The sequence below is a fragment of the Dipodomys ordii genome, unplaced genomic scaffold (genome assembly GCF_000151885.1).
Source record: "Dipodomys ordii isolate 6190 unplaced genomic scaffold, Dord_2.0 Scaffold36, whole genome shotgun sequence".
NCBI classification, from domain to species: domain Eukaryota; kingdom Metazoa; phylum Chordata; class Mammalia; order Rodentia; family Heteromyidae; genus Dipodomys; species Dipodomys ordii.
Genome location: NW_012267252.1, coordinates 7,501,793 through 7,514,991, shown reverse-complemented (window position 1 = coordinate 7,514,991; position 13,199 = coordinate 7,501,793).

Sequence of the window (13,199 nt, the reverse complement as noted above, 5' to 3'; positions counted from 1 at the left end):
AGCCCACTCAGGGAGAGGGGAGTCTGAATAGAAGTAGGGCCCTGGAACAGATACACAGAGTAGAACACAGCTTAGAGGAGGCTTCTGGGGAGGCAGGGGTCATTGGAGAGTCCTCAAAAGGTCTCTAGGATCCTCTTAAATGGGATAGGACCCCTGATGGTTTCCTGTTAGAGAGCCCTCCCCCCATCCACATGGCCCACCCTGTGACATCATCAGAACGGAAGCTCCACTGTTGCCCCATGCAACACCCCAACTAAAGACAGAAGGGAAGGATTGATCAGCCCCAACTGTAAGGTACCTGTTGAGGGAACGGGACATGGAAGGTGTAGCCTTCCCTGGTGGGTTGGTCAGCAGCTGAGAGAGGATAGGCCATGGGGTGGGTATCTCAGTCACCAGGTTTGGGCTGGGAGTCAGTTAATAGGATCTTTCTACCTTGGGCTTGGCTGAGGGCAAGAGCACCATGCTGACAACTACAGTCTCTTCAGTTCTCTGAGCCACGTGACCCACTGTGGGTCTTCTGTAGCATGAATGTATGAGAAGGGTCACGGGAAGGGCAGGCTGAAGCAGTTGAGGCCCGACCCTCAAAGGATTTTTCTCAGATGTCCCCATGGAAAGGCAATGTGTCCGCATGCTTCCTCTGGGGGCTCTTTATCAGATTGTGCACCTGTGATGAGCAGGACCCCTGTGACGAGCTTTATGACTGAGTGCACAGAGATTTGTGTGGCATCTGGCCCAGGAGAAAAGGAGAAACGTGTCTTTGAGTTTAGTGCTCAGCCTTAGTGGTCCCCTTTCCGTTCTACATCAGGCAAACTACATGTCTAGATCCATCTCTGGTAGTATATCCAGGAAGTCGGATAGGGTTGAGATGTACTCAGCATTGTGGAAGTGGTATTAGAAAGGATAGGCATGCATCCCGTCCAAAGGAATTATCTTGAGAATGGCACTGGACACAAGGCTGAAACTACTGGACAATTCTGGTACTCTGATTTGGCAGCCCATGACTCCAGCCACATCTAAAGTGATATCTGCTGCTAGATTTCCAAGCAAGAGCTTCCATGAACCACCACAGGGATAAAAGTTCAGGGGCAGAAGTAGTCCATCCCTAGACTGGTGAAAAAAACAAGATTATGTGGTAGATCTTTCTTTACACAGTGTCATGGAAACCACCTTGTCTTTTAACTTGAGTCAAGTTCTTTGCTTGGTGTGACTGAGCATTGTTTCCTATCCTGCAGACCTCTAGCTAAAGTAATTGCCCAGACTTTGATACGCACACAGCATTTTTGAGGTTACAAGTGAAAGATGGAGTGCCCTTCACAGTGAAGACTATGTAGATTATGTTGCTCTTTGACAAAAGTGGTCCCCAGATCCCTTCAGAACTTTTATCTAAAGAACACCCAGATTCATTACTGCCAGTGTGTTCTGGGCAGACCCCACCCTCAGGCCTTCACATACGTTGTCCCATTGGCTCACAACAGTCCAAGGTACATATTGCCTCAGTTTTGTGCAAGTTCAGAAAAGCCAAAGGATATGAACTATCCAGCATCTCAAAGCAGCAGAGACAAGCTTTAAGCCCAGATCTGCTGTCTGCCGCCTTGGGCATCTACTTAGACTCCACAGCCAGTGAGTGTTTAAGGAGCCCCACAGTTGACATGCCAAAAGGCGAAAACAGGTCCCTAACCTGCATCAAAGTGGGAAGGGGAGGTGGTTATCCTTGAGCCTCGCCTGTTGGTACAGACCTGTGTACTCCTGGTTTGTGGTTCTCACAGGAGCAGTTTCAATAGCCATCTTAGCTTCAGGCAGGCAGGAGACCCGCCTAAAGTTCATAAAGGGGGCCTTTGTTTGTTGAGACTTAGTTCCGGAGGTAGAGTGGCTGGGAAGGAAGGAGGGCTTTGTGTTTGAGCCCCACCCCTGGGTTCTGCCTCCACAAACCCTAAATTTATCCCTCCTAGTTCCTCTGGGATGCCTCATTTCAAAGTGGCAAGCTCCCCCAATGTCAAAAGAACTAGTCTTCCTCTTTCTCAATCAGCTACAGACTGGGTTGGCCTTTCCTGTTGTCTGAGAAGCCACGGCATGTAGCTCCAGGTAGATGTAACGTCGTAAGTTCATTCCATCTACTCCCTTCTTCATGCCAAGTTTTATCTAGATTGTCCCTTACCTTTCCGGACACAGTCCAGGGAAGTCAAGACCACAGGCATACATCTGTTCCATAGAAGCGAGGTCATTGAGTTCACAGTATCATGGGAAACTAGTAGGCTAGAGAGCCAGACATTCTCCAGGTTTGAATCTCAGCTCTGGGATGGTGAAGAGTGGCCTCACTGGGTTTCCTTATCTGTAAATTGAGATAAGCACCTGGATTAATACACATAAAGCATCGAGCATACTACTGGGCATGGTAATCCTGTAATCCTAGTTATTTGGGAGGTAGAGACTTGGGCATTGCAGTTAAAGACCAGCTTGAAATTCATGTGATTCCATCTCAACCAGTGGCTGGGCATGGTGGTGCACACCTGTCGTCCTGGCTATGGGAGAGGCACAATGGCTAGGCACAGTAGTGTGCACCTGTCAGCACAGAAGGGATGTATAAATAGAAGGATCACAGCCCAGGATGGCCTGGGTATAAAACGAGACCTCACCTCAAAAGTTATTTAAAAAAATCTAAAGGCATGGCTCAAGTGCCCACCCAGTAAGCTCAAGGCCCTGAGTTCCGTTCCCAGGTCCTGGACTTTCCACTGGTAGGAGTTACAGCAGTGAGTCTTTCCTTCACTCAGCAAACACTCATGGAGGCCCAGACTGCGTCAGATGTAAGAGCCCCTTGCAGGATGCTGGTACAGCTGGAGGGCGGAGCAGCCTGTGTTACCACACTTCCTCCTGTGACCTTCAGAAGAAATCGAGGAGGTAGAAGAGACAACTTAGTCATTTGTCCCCAGGATTCTTTATTTATGTGTGCCAGGCTGAGGCTTGAACTCAGGACCTTGTACTGCTTTGTTTGGCTTTTTCCTCCAAGTCTGGTGCTCTACTCCTTTCACCTCACCTCTTCTTCCAGCTTTTTTCTGGTTAATTGGAGATAAGAGTCTCCCAGCTGTTTCTGCCCAGGCTGGCTTCTAGCTGCCACCCTCAGATTTCAGCCTCCTGAGTGACTAAGATTACAGGTATGAGCCACTGTTGCCATTCTTTTTGTTTCCTCCTTGTGGACTGGGGCTTGAACTCAGGGCCTTAAGCTCTCGCTTGTTTTTTCCACCCAAGGCTGGCACTGCACCACTTGAGATACTCTTCCACTCTGAGATAAGAATCTCATGGACTTTTCTGCATGGCCTGGCTTCAAACCCAGATCCTCAGATCTCATTCTCTTGGGGAGCCGGGATTACAGACATGAACCATGTGCCCAGCTTGTCTTCAGAATTCTTGAGGGGCTTCTGGAATATTGGTCACCCCCCCTCTTCTCAGGGAAATCTTTATTGTAACCAGGATTATCTCTTTATTGAAAGAGTCACCAGTGGCAGCAGCAGAAATGCACTGTACAGCAGTGTGTCCTACCTCACTGGTATGCACAGAGCCATGAAATGAGTTACATGTGCCGTAGCTGGGGGCAGAGCTAGGATTCAAACCCCAGACATTCTGACTGAAGAGTCTGATCCCTTAATTTCTGTACTCTAACTCTCACAGCCTCTCAAACTCTTAGCTGAAGAACTTTGGGCTGTTTCTTTCTGGGCAGCCTTGAGGATAGCAGGAGGACATTCAAGTGAACCTGTGAACTTGATCCTGACCATGGCTGCTTGCTGACCAGTCCTGAGTCCATGCGTTCATGTGCCAGGCTGAGTCATGGCAGAGCACGTGCATCGCAGTGGCTGGAAAATGATGGGGTTGTAGGTGGTTGTCATTGTTTTGTTTGGGGGAACTCACATGGAGTGGGACTCTGTATGTAATCATAGATAAGTCTGGGAGCAATTTTGCTAACTCTTACAAGCCTTCCGGTCCTGGCTCTGTGCTTTCCAGGGATGAGAACTAGATGTGAGAGGGCAGTAGCCAGTGATCCTGTTGTTCAGCCTGGGTCCCTTATAGCAGAGCCAGGCAAAAAGGCTGAACATAGATCTCTTTTTCCTTTTTTTTTCTTTTGTGGTGCCAGTACTGAGGTTTGAACTCAGGGTCTGGGCATTGTCCCTTAGCTTTTGCACTCAAGGCTGGTGCTCTACCAATTGAACCACAACTTCACTTCCAGCCTTTGGGTGGTTAATTGGAATAAGAGCATGCTCAGGCTGTCTTTGAATTGCAAACCCCAGATGTCAGCTTCCTGAGTAGCTAGGATTACTAGCAAGAGCCACTGGCATCCAGAAAAGCTCTTAATTTTTTCTCCACAATTGGACTGGCCTTTCGCCTTTTTATACTGTTCCCCTTTATTAAGATGAAAGGGGATTTAGATCTGTGCAGATACAGAACAGTGTGTGTGTGTGTGTGTGTGTGTGTGTGTGTGTGTGTGTGTGTGTGTGTGTGTATTTCCTCTACTCCTCTCCCCGACTCTCCCCAGCTCAAGTTGGGCTAAGCCGCAGGGGGATGGAGCAGAGTTAAAGATCCATTGGAGATTTTGCTTTGCTTTGGTAAGAAATGATGGGCTAGGGGGGTGGTATGGCAGTAGTCAGGGAGAGGGGGTGACCTTTGGGGGCCCACAGATCTGTGGTGGGGCTCACAGCCTCTCTTGAGCCCTAGAGGGCACAAAAAAAGGAAAGTGGCTGTCTGGCACTGGCAGTTCCTTTAATTCTATCCATCCCTAGCTCATTGGAGAAGGAAGAGGAGGGGGAGGTATCCAGGAAGGCTTTATTTTCTCTTGTGTTTACTCCCTGGTTCTGCTCACACACACCCCTTTGGATCTTGCTCAACATGCCCCATCTGTGGTTTTCCTGGGTCTGTGGTTTTCCTGAGTGCTGGTGATCTGCTCTGAGACAGGCTGTGTGCAGAACACAGGGTGGAGAGGCAGGGCACCAGTACTGGGACCCCTGGTATGCCTTGCCCCAAAGGGGTCATAATGGTCCTGTTATACCAGCGGCTTGTGGGTAGGGTGGGACCCACAGACTGCAGGATTCCAAGCCAGAACCTGTCTGGAAAATGGTGAATGGGGGTGTGCCCTTGATTCACAGCCGCCTGTGGTTTTAGGTTTAGAGATCCTGGCTAGCTCTATAGGAAAAGCCATCGCTCAGCGAATGATGTTTTGGTATGAACCGTGGGCCATCCTTGGCACAATGAGCAGGTATACGCCAGGGAATATGAGATAAAGTCCGGCCCTTTTCCTGGAGGAGCTGACAGCATCTAGCTGAAGAACCAGGATGGGCACAGAGGAGACAGTGGGGCCCGGGGCATGATGGGTCCTGTGATCTTGAGCAAGTTGCTCAGTCTGTCAGCATCTGGGGTTCCTCCTGCCTTTGAGATGGGGCCCATGCCCCCAACCAAGGCCGGGATATAACTACTCAGGGAACCAGCTGGGCAAATCGACAGGATGCCTTCATTCACAGGGACACTGGGAAGGCACCAGACATGCAATCTTCATAAGAATGTCTTCCTCCCTCTCCCCTTGTTCTTCTGTCCCTTTCAAGAAAGCTGTGTGTCTCAGAAGCTAGAAGATGATGAGGGGACCCCAGAAAGCCCAGTGCCAAGTGGTTTATAGGAGGGGCTTACAATGAGGCCACTCAAGTGGAAATTTGAGCCAGCAGGGAGTGAGGCATAGATGGTACAGGGAACAATGCAGATGTTGGGGAAGGTGTTCAGAGGACAGAAATGACTCGGTAAGGAGGGGAACCAAGGGCTCTATGAGGCTACTTAGGGGCAGACTCTGACCTGAACAGCAAACTTAGAACTCCATTGAAGTGGGGAAGGGAGAGTCTGGATGGTAAAGTTGGGGGAGGAAGCCGGTGGACAGAACTGGGTACCAGAGCATAGAGTCTCTGATTCCAAAGTGACTCGGAAACAGCTGGCTAGGATATAAGGGCTCCATCTTGCATGGAAATCCCAAGGCTTCAGTGCACAGCAAAGGCCTGAGTAGAGATAGCTGTGGAGACTAGAGAAACCCCAGGAAAAGGGGAAGTCAGGATTTGCTGCCTGGAAGAGGAAGTGCATTGTACCTGGAGACCAAATCCATTTTCTGAGAATGTTGGAACACATCACCACAAACCAGGCCTAAAACAACCAAGCTTTGGGAATGTGGCTTAGTGGTAGAGTGCTTCCCAAGCATACATGAAGCTCTGGCTTCGATTCCTCAGTACCACATAAACAGAAAAAGCCAGAAGTGACACTACGGCTCAAGTGGTAGAATACTAAGCCTAGAGCAAAAGCAGCTCAGGGACAGTGCCCAGGCCCTGAGTTCAAGACCGAGGACTGGCAAACAAACAAACAAACAAACTCTGTTCTTGCAGTTCTGGAAGCCTGAAGTCTGAAATGAGGGTATCCACAGCACCACACACCCCTGAACGCTCTCAAAGGATCCTTCCAGATGATTGTGGCAGCATTGCTGTCCATCTGCCTCCTGTCTCCCAGCACCTTTCCCCTCCTCAGTGCGAGAGGAATGGGGATGTGGGCTAGGACTGAGCCAGATGCAATGGTTGTCCATCTGTCTGGTTTACATCTTGTTTGTTTCCCTCCTGTCTCCTTTCCCCATACCCATCTATGAACACTATCCTCAGTCTGTCGTCCCTTTGAGGTCTGTGATGTCTATGGTCTCTGGCTGCTGGACAATCAAGCAGGTCACCTGACAAAGGGACACCCTGTCCTTCTGGGAGACCGATGGCTCACCTGCCGTCCTCAGTCCTCACTGGGACGCACATCAGCCAGAACAGGAAGGACATGGCTCTTCCCTTCGAAAGTCACCAGAGTCTAAGCGGCTGTCCTTCCTGTGACTTGGCTGCCTGGCCACTCTCATGACCCCAGTCCAGAGCAGAGGTTGGCATTCTGGTGACTTTTTTGAAACCCCTCCCTTGTCTGAGAGTTCTTTGGACAGTGTGACAGGCAGCTCCTGGGTGTCTGGCCAATTTCCACATGTGCCCAGAGGCCACCTCCCACCAGCCTGTACTTCCTGCTAGCTTGTGGCATGAAGGGGATGGCGGGCAGGGGTCCCCCTGTGTGCTCCCTCCCTCTCTCTCTCTCCCACCCCCCCTCTCTCTGTTTTCTGTCCCACTCAGTCTAGCATCCCCCTACCCCTTGGCGAACGGAGGGGCAAAGGGCTCCATCCTTGGGACCACAGGACTTACCCTGTAGTGCCAAGCTCTCCTTGGTACATAACTCTGCTCTTGTAATCCCTGCATAAGCCATGGGTGAGCAGAAACCATCTTGGCATTTACACAGACCTGGCACCCAGTCAGGCCTCACATGCTGGTTGTGAGCACCCTTCTCAGGATGGCTGCTGACTGAGTTGGGAGGCTCTGAGATAGAGCCAGGACTTGGAGCGAAGAGCCAGGGTGTTGGAGGGAGTCCAGGACACTGGAAGTAGTAGTGGCTTTGCTGGGTGGTTTCAGAGTGGGTGGAGTGAGAAGAGTCTGGAGGAATGCTTTCTGGAGGCGGAGGCAGTGGTCTGGAGAGGAAAGGCTGGTTCTGCCATGCGAGAGGCTCACAGGCTCTGGGTAACACAAGGCTGTATCTTATTAGGCTAACATGGTTTTTTGGAAGAATTTTTTGCAATAGCTGCTGGTGCTTTTAAAAGGAGGAGTTCTGCTAATCCGTGGATTTTACTGGCTTCTCTTGGGTGGGGATAGGGGGGAAGACGCTATCATTTTGGCTATGTGTGATGATGTGGCTGTCAACTCCAGGTGATGGTGTGTGCTATCTGGGTGACCAGGTCCCCACTACTTGGCACGATGCTGTGCTCCACACAGCCTCTGGAGGCCCAGCCTCCTCAGGTGCTTGGTTTCCTAGGAAGGGGAACGGGAAGAGAACATGAGAAGGCACGGGCTGGGCAAGGTAGAGGGTACCCATGGCACAAGGATGCTGAGTGGAAGTGGTGCCCAGGGGCCCAGACCCGCACCCTCACTACTTTCTCAATCATTTTGTGTCAGCCTCTTCCTTCCTCTTTCCTCACTTCCTTTCTTTGTCTGCCCCTCCCTCTGCTACTAGGCCCTGTGGCCTATGGGGCCCAACCCTCACACTGAAGGTTTCCCAGCCCCCACAGCCTCCCCTGTTCCCATTTGGGTGCAAGTGAAGAGAGGTCCCACCCAGAGATGCCATGGTTGGCGCTGTGCAGGCACTAGGGCCAGCTCTGGCAAGCTTTTCTCCTCGCCCACGCCCTGCTTTCAGAACAGAGCAAGAGCCTGACACTGGGTCCCACTGTGCTCAGCTACAGCCCTGTGTGTCCTGGATGTCTCCTCCCAATGTGGGAAGAGCCTCTGCTGTGTCCATCCCTCGTAGATTGGTTTGGGGGCTGCAGGAGGACATTCTGCAGGTGAACTAACAGAATGAAGCACAGGAAGGTAGCCTGACCTGCACAGTCCTGCTCCCAGGGCCAAGCTGAGCTACTCTGGGACAGTGGTGCCATTGGACTCGGCAAGGAAGCTGGTCTGACACCAGTGTGGGGTGTGGACTTTGCTAGGAAGAAGCATGAGTAGCTTAGGGAAGCAACGGTCTTGATGGCTTTGATGGTCATCATTAACAGTGATCACCAGGAGATTGCCAGCAGGTCATGAGAGATACTGGGTCTCACTCTCTTCCCCTCTGCCTGTCGGAGTGATGCAGAGAAGGGAGCAGACAACCCTGGGTGCTGACGGATTCCCAGCCTGTCTCGGCCTCCTCTGCCTCACCCTTCAGGGCAGCCTGTCTCGATTTCCCTATCTGCAATTGGAGCTCGATTCCAGCAACTCTGAACTCTGATTTTCTTGAATCTGTGGCTTTACTTCACCCAAATACCTCTGAACCTCAGTATCTGAGATGGGAAATTTCAGCACAAGGCCAGGTATCAGTAGGTGTCTGTGGGAAAGGGATCTGAGTCACCCTCCTGGACCTGGGTTCAAAGCCTCCCTTAGCCATCAGCCACCTTTATTTCATTTCAGGAAGGAAACTGTCCGCTGCTCCTTTGGGCTCTGAAGGCAATGCCAGAGCTGGGGCTGTGTTTCAGGTGTAATTAGCAGAGTTAATTGTATCTGACAGGCTGGTGTGCTCTGGCTGTGACCTTGTAGGAGCCCCGCCTCCTTTCCCCACCCAGAGGGCCCACAACTTGGGAACCTGGCTGTAGACTGGATGATCCTCAGATTTAGTGGTGAGCTCAGGAACCACCTGGAGGCCTTCCTACAACACAGATACTGGGCCCCATCCCTGGAATTGCTGATCCCTAAGCTTAGGGTTGCACCTGCAAATCTGCATTTCTAACCGGTCCCAGAGCTCAGTGCTGATGGCTCTTGCCTGTGATCCTAGCTACCCAGTAGGCTGAGATCAGAGCATCTTGGTTCAAAGCCAACCCAGGCAGAAAAGTCGATGAAACTCTTATCTCTAGTTTTCCACCAAAATGCTGGAAGTGGAGGTATAGCTCAAGTGGTATAGCATAAGCCTTGAGCAGAAAAAGCTCAAGGACGGTGCCCAGGCGCTGATTTCAAGCCGTAGTGCATGCACATGCGCACATCACAAAGTTCCCAGGTAGTGCTTGTTGCTATGAGCATTTTGAGAACCATCCCACTGAGAATGGATCCAAAAGGGCAGTTCAGCAAGCCAGGAAAGGGAAATAACGCCCTCCCTCCTTTGCCTCTTATGCCCCAGTGTTCATTCTGTCTTGTGGCACCGCTTGTGGCTCGATGGCTCCCCACATGGACTATAAAGCTTTTACTGCCAGGGTTCAGGCCCCGTACTGCCGACTGTGGTCCTAATCTGGCCTTTTCCTTGAGCCCTTTAGGTGTTCTGCTACTATGGCCCTGACATGGGAAACCTGGCCTTTGCAGCCAGGGGCAGATGGGAGGACAGGCTGTGACCTTCCCGGTCGTGTGACTAGAAAGTGATCTTTGGTTAACCCAAAACAAGGATCATAAACACTTCTTGAAAGGCTACCATGGTCACTATGAACTATGCCCACTGCATCCTCAGTGAGAGAAAAGATGGCTGTGTGTGGTAGTTAGACAACTCTTAGAGGAAGCTGTAGTGAAGGGTGCTCAGAGGGGATGAGGGGGAGGGGGATGGCGCAGGGGTAAGGGACCCCAGTAAAGAGCCATCTGGCATTTCTTCTCTAGGGCCTACAACTACTGTCCAGCCTCATGGTCAAATCTGATAAAGCCATGGTCCTGGCCACCCCCTGCAATAATCCTCCTGGGCATCCAGAGGCCGCCAGCAGCCCCAGCAGCCCTGTGGGCTGGCCCTTTGCCCAGGCTAAGTTTAACTGTGAACTGTATGAACTACCCTCTTGGGGGCGAGGTAGGTGTGGAGAGGAATTCAACAGACTTCCTGTCTGTTTCCTAGCAAGTCAGACAAAAACCTGCCAGTGGCCCAAATTTATTTTCAACGCCATCACCTGATGTCCTAGGCCAGAGGGCAGCACTTCCGGCCAAGGCAGAGGCAGATGTCCTTGGAATTCGGGTGGGGGCCATGCACATACACATCACCCTAGCTCCTGAGAGGTTACCAGCTACCTGTGCCATCTCCTGATTACCACATATCAGAACACCCCACCTTCTTCTGCCCAAGGCCACCATGTTCCATATGAACTGGGTTGGGAAGTTAGTCCGCAGCCCTCCTTGTAGTGGGCACTCAGTGGCTATCATCTGTTCTTGACTTCAGCTTGGCCCTCCTCCCCTATCCCCAGGCTTACTGCAGCCAGCCAGCCTATGAAGAGTTTAGCCAGGAGTAAGGTGACACCTGGGAAGCAGGTGATAGTTTAGTGGAGGTGAGTCAGTGGGAACTCCGAGCCTGCAGAAGGCTCTCCCAGCCAGGCTCCGAAGGCTGGGGGGCAGGGCGGAAAGAGCAACGTGCCAAGGAACAGCAACAACAGTGGAGCATTTTGTGCACTCAAAGCACTTCTGAGCGTCGGTTCCTCCACGCCCCGAGACTTGGGCAGGGCTGAGGGGAAAGGAGCTGACATTTGTGTGGGCCAAGCACTGTGTAAAGTACCTGCAGGGCATTCTCCCACTTGACCTTCCAAGCATCCTTGTGGAGGAAGGAATGATCTGAACACCTTCTCCCAGTAAGGAAGAGAAGCTAAGTGATCCCCTGAGATCATGCAGCAAGAGGCAGCGTTCCAGGCCAGGTCTGCCAGGTCCATAGCTGGATGCTCTGTATCCTTGGTGTTCCTGACTAGCCTTGTCTGTAACCCCATCATTAGTATTTTCCTGGGTCCTGCCAGAGTTCCTTGTAGGGGATTCCTGCAGACCTCAGCAGGCAAGACTATTGGGTAATCCCAACCCATCCCAGCTACCTAAGAAAATTTCCTTAAGGAAGGCTGAGGGGAGCAATCGCTAAGGCTTCATGTGCAGTATCTGATTGGACTTTTTCAGCCTACAGATACTATTCTTCCTATTTGACTGTTAGAGAGACTGCAGTTTGGAGTTGACGGATTTGTCCAGGATGATATGCAGAAGGTGAATACTCGAGGTTCTAGCCTAGTCCATCTCCTCCCAGTCCTTCTTTTTAACCCCTGGTTCTGAGTCCTGAACCTTGCTTACCCCAGCACAAGGGGCCTGTCCACCTCCAGCAGACACGGGGACACACAAGTCACACATCTCTGAAAGCCACTGGATAAAGAGAAAGGCATCCAAGTCTGAGGCTTGGTGTGGGTATCTTCTCTACTGGTTGTCATGGAAACTGACTTGCTCCTAGGATGAATTGCCAAGGATGCCCTTTGACTGGTCAAGACCTGCTGTGCAAAAGGAGGTTGCCCTAAAAGACTCCCAGCCCCACGAATAGTCTCCTAACCGGCATTCTGTCACTATCCATTTACAGCTTAAACCTGCGATCCATGTTTATCTGCCCTCTCTGCTTTGCCTCAGACCACCCTGACTAAACCTACTTGGCTGTTTCTCTAATGTAGAAACCAGGGCTTGCCTTGTGTCAGCAATTACCAAGCACACCACTCCTTGGCTTGAGGATGGAAAGCTGGCTAGCTGCCCCTGAGCTTTTTCCACACACACCCCTCCCTCTTCCAGTCTGCTTGCCTCCACTTTCTCCCTTTCCCCCATTTCCTGTTCTTCAGAGCTCACCTCTGAGCCTGAACTTGTCTCTGCTTGAATTCCCCAGCGGCCAGACCTCTTCCAACTCTTGTGGATCCTGCTGACACATCCATCTGTGGATGGGTGGGGCTGGATGCGTCACATGCAAGCAGCAGCCTTGCCAAGAATAGTTGGCAACCACCTCAGGTGTCTGCATCATGCTTCTTGCTGGGGACACCTTGCTGAGGTATCCTTGCCTAGTGAGAGACCTCTGCTTCTACTTACCATTTGGGCAAGAATTTCATTGTACAAATCAAAGGTCAGGGGTTCAAGCCACAGGTCGTAGGGCTCCTATCAGCAAGTGTTGGTGTGTTTTAGGGGTGATGGGAGAAGCCCTGTGGGTTCCCTTTGTCTGATCATTTTAGTGCCTCACTGATGAGCATTTGTTCTTTTGCTCTCTCTGTTGAGATCCCAGGCTGGACAAGGGATAGGGCTGGTTGTGAATCCCTGAGGTTCCTGCCTGGAATAGGGGGAGGAGATCCTGGGTATATGCAAGCCTTATAGGTAAGTGCCCTCTTATCTGAGGAGGGATGTTTCTTAGACTCCCCTGGTAGTTCTGAACTCTGTATGCACTGTTTTTCCTGTGCACGTGTACATAGCTTTAATGCTTTTCCACTTCAGCATCCTCCACTGATCACACACACTGGCTACCACTTTTGTAGTTTGGGGTGCAACACGGCTAACAAATTTCCTTTCTGTCTTCACAATTTCACAGGTAGAAGATTGTTTCTTAATGTACAATATTAGCTACCTTGGCATGTGATTTTTTTCCCCCCTTACAAACTTTCATCTTAGCCAGGCGCTAGTGGTTCACGTCTGTAATCCTAGCTACTCAGGAAGCTGAGATTTGAGGATTAGGGTTTGGAGCCAGCCCAGACAGGAAAGTCTGTAACACTCTTATCTCCAGTTAACCAGCAAAAAGCCACAAGTGGAGCTGTGGCTCAAGTGATAGAGCATCAACCATAAGCAAAAAAGCTAAGGGACAGCTCCCAGGCCCTGAATTCAAGCCCTAGTACCAACACACACACACACACACACACACACACACAC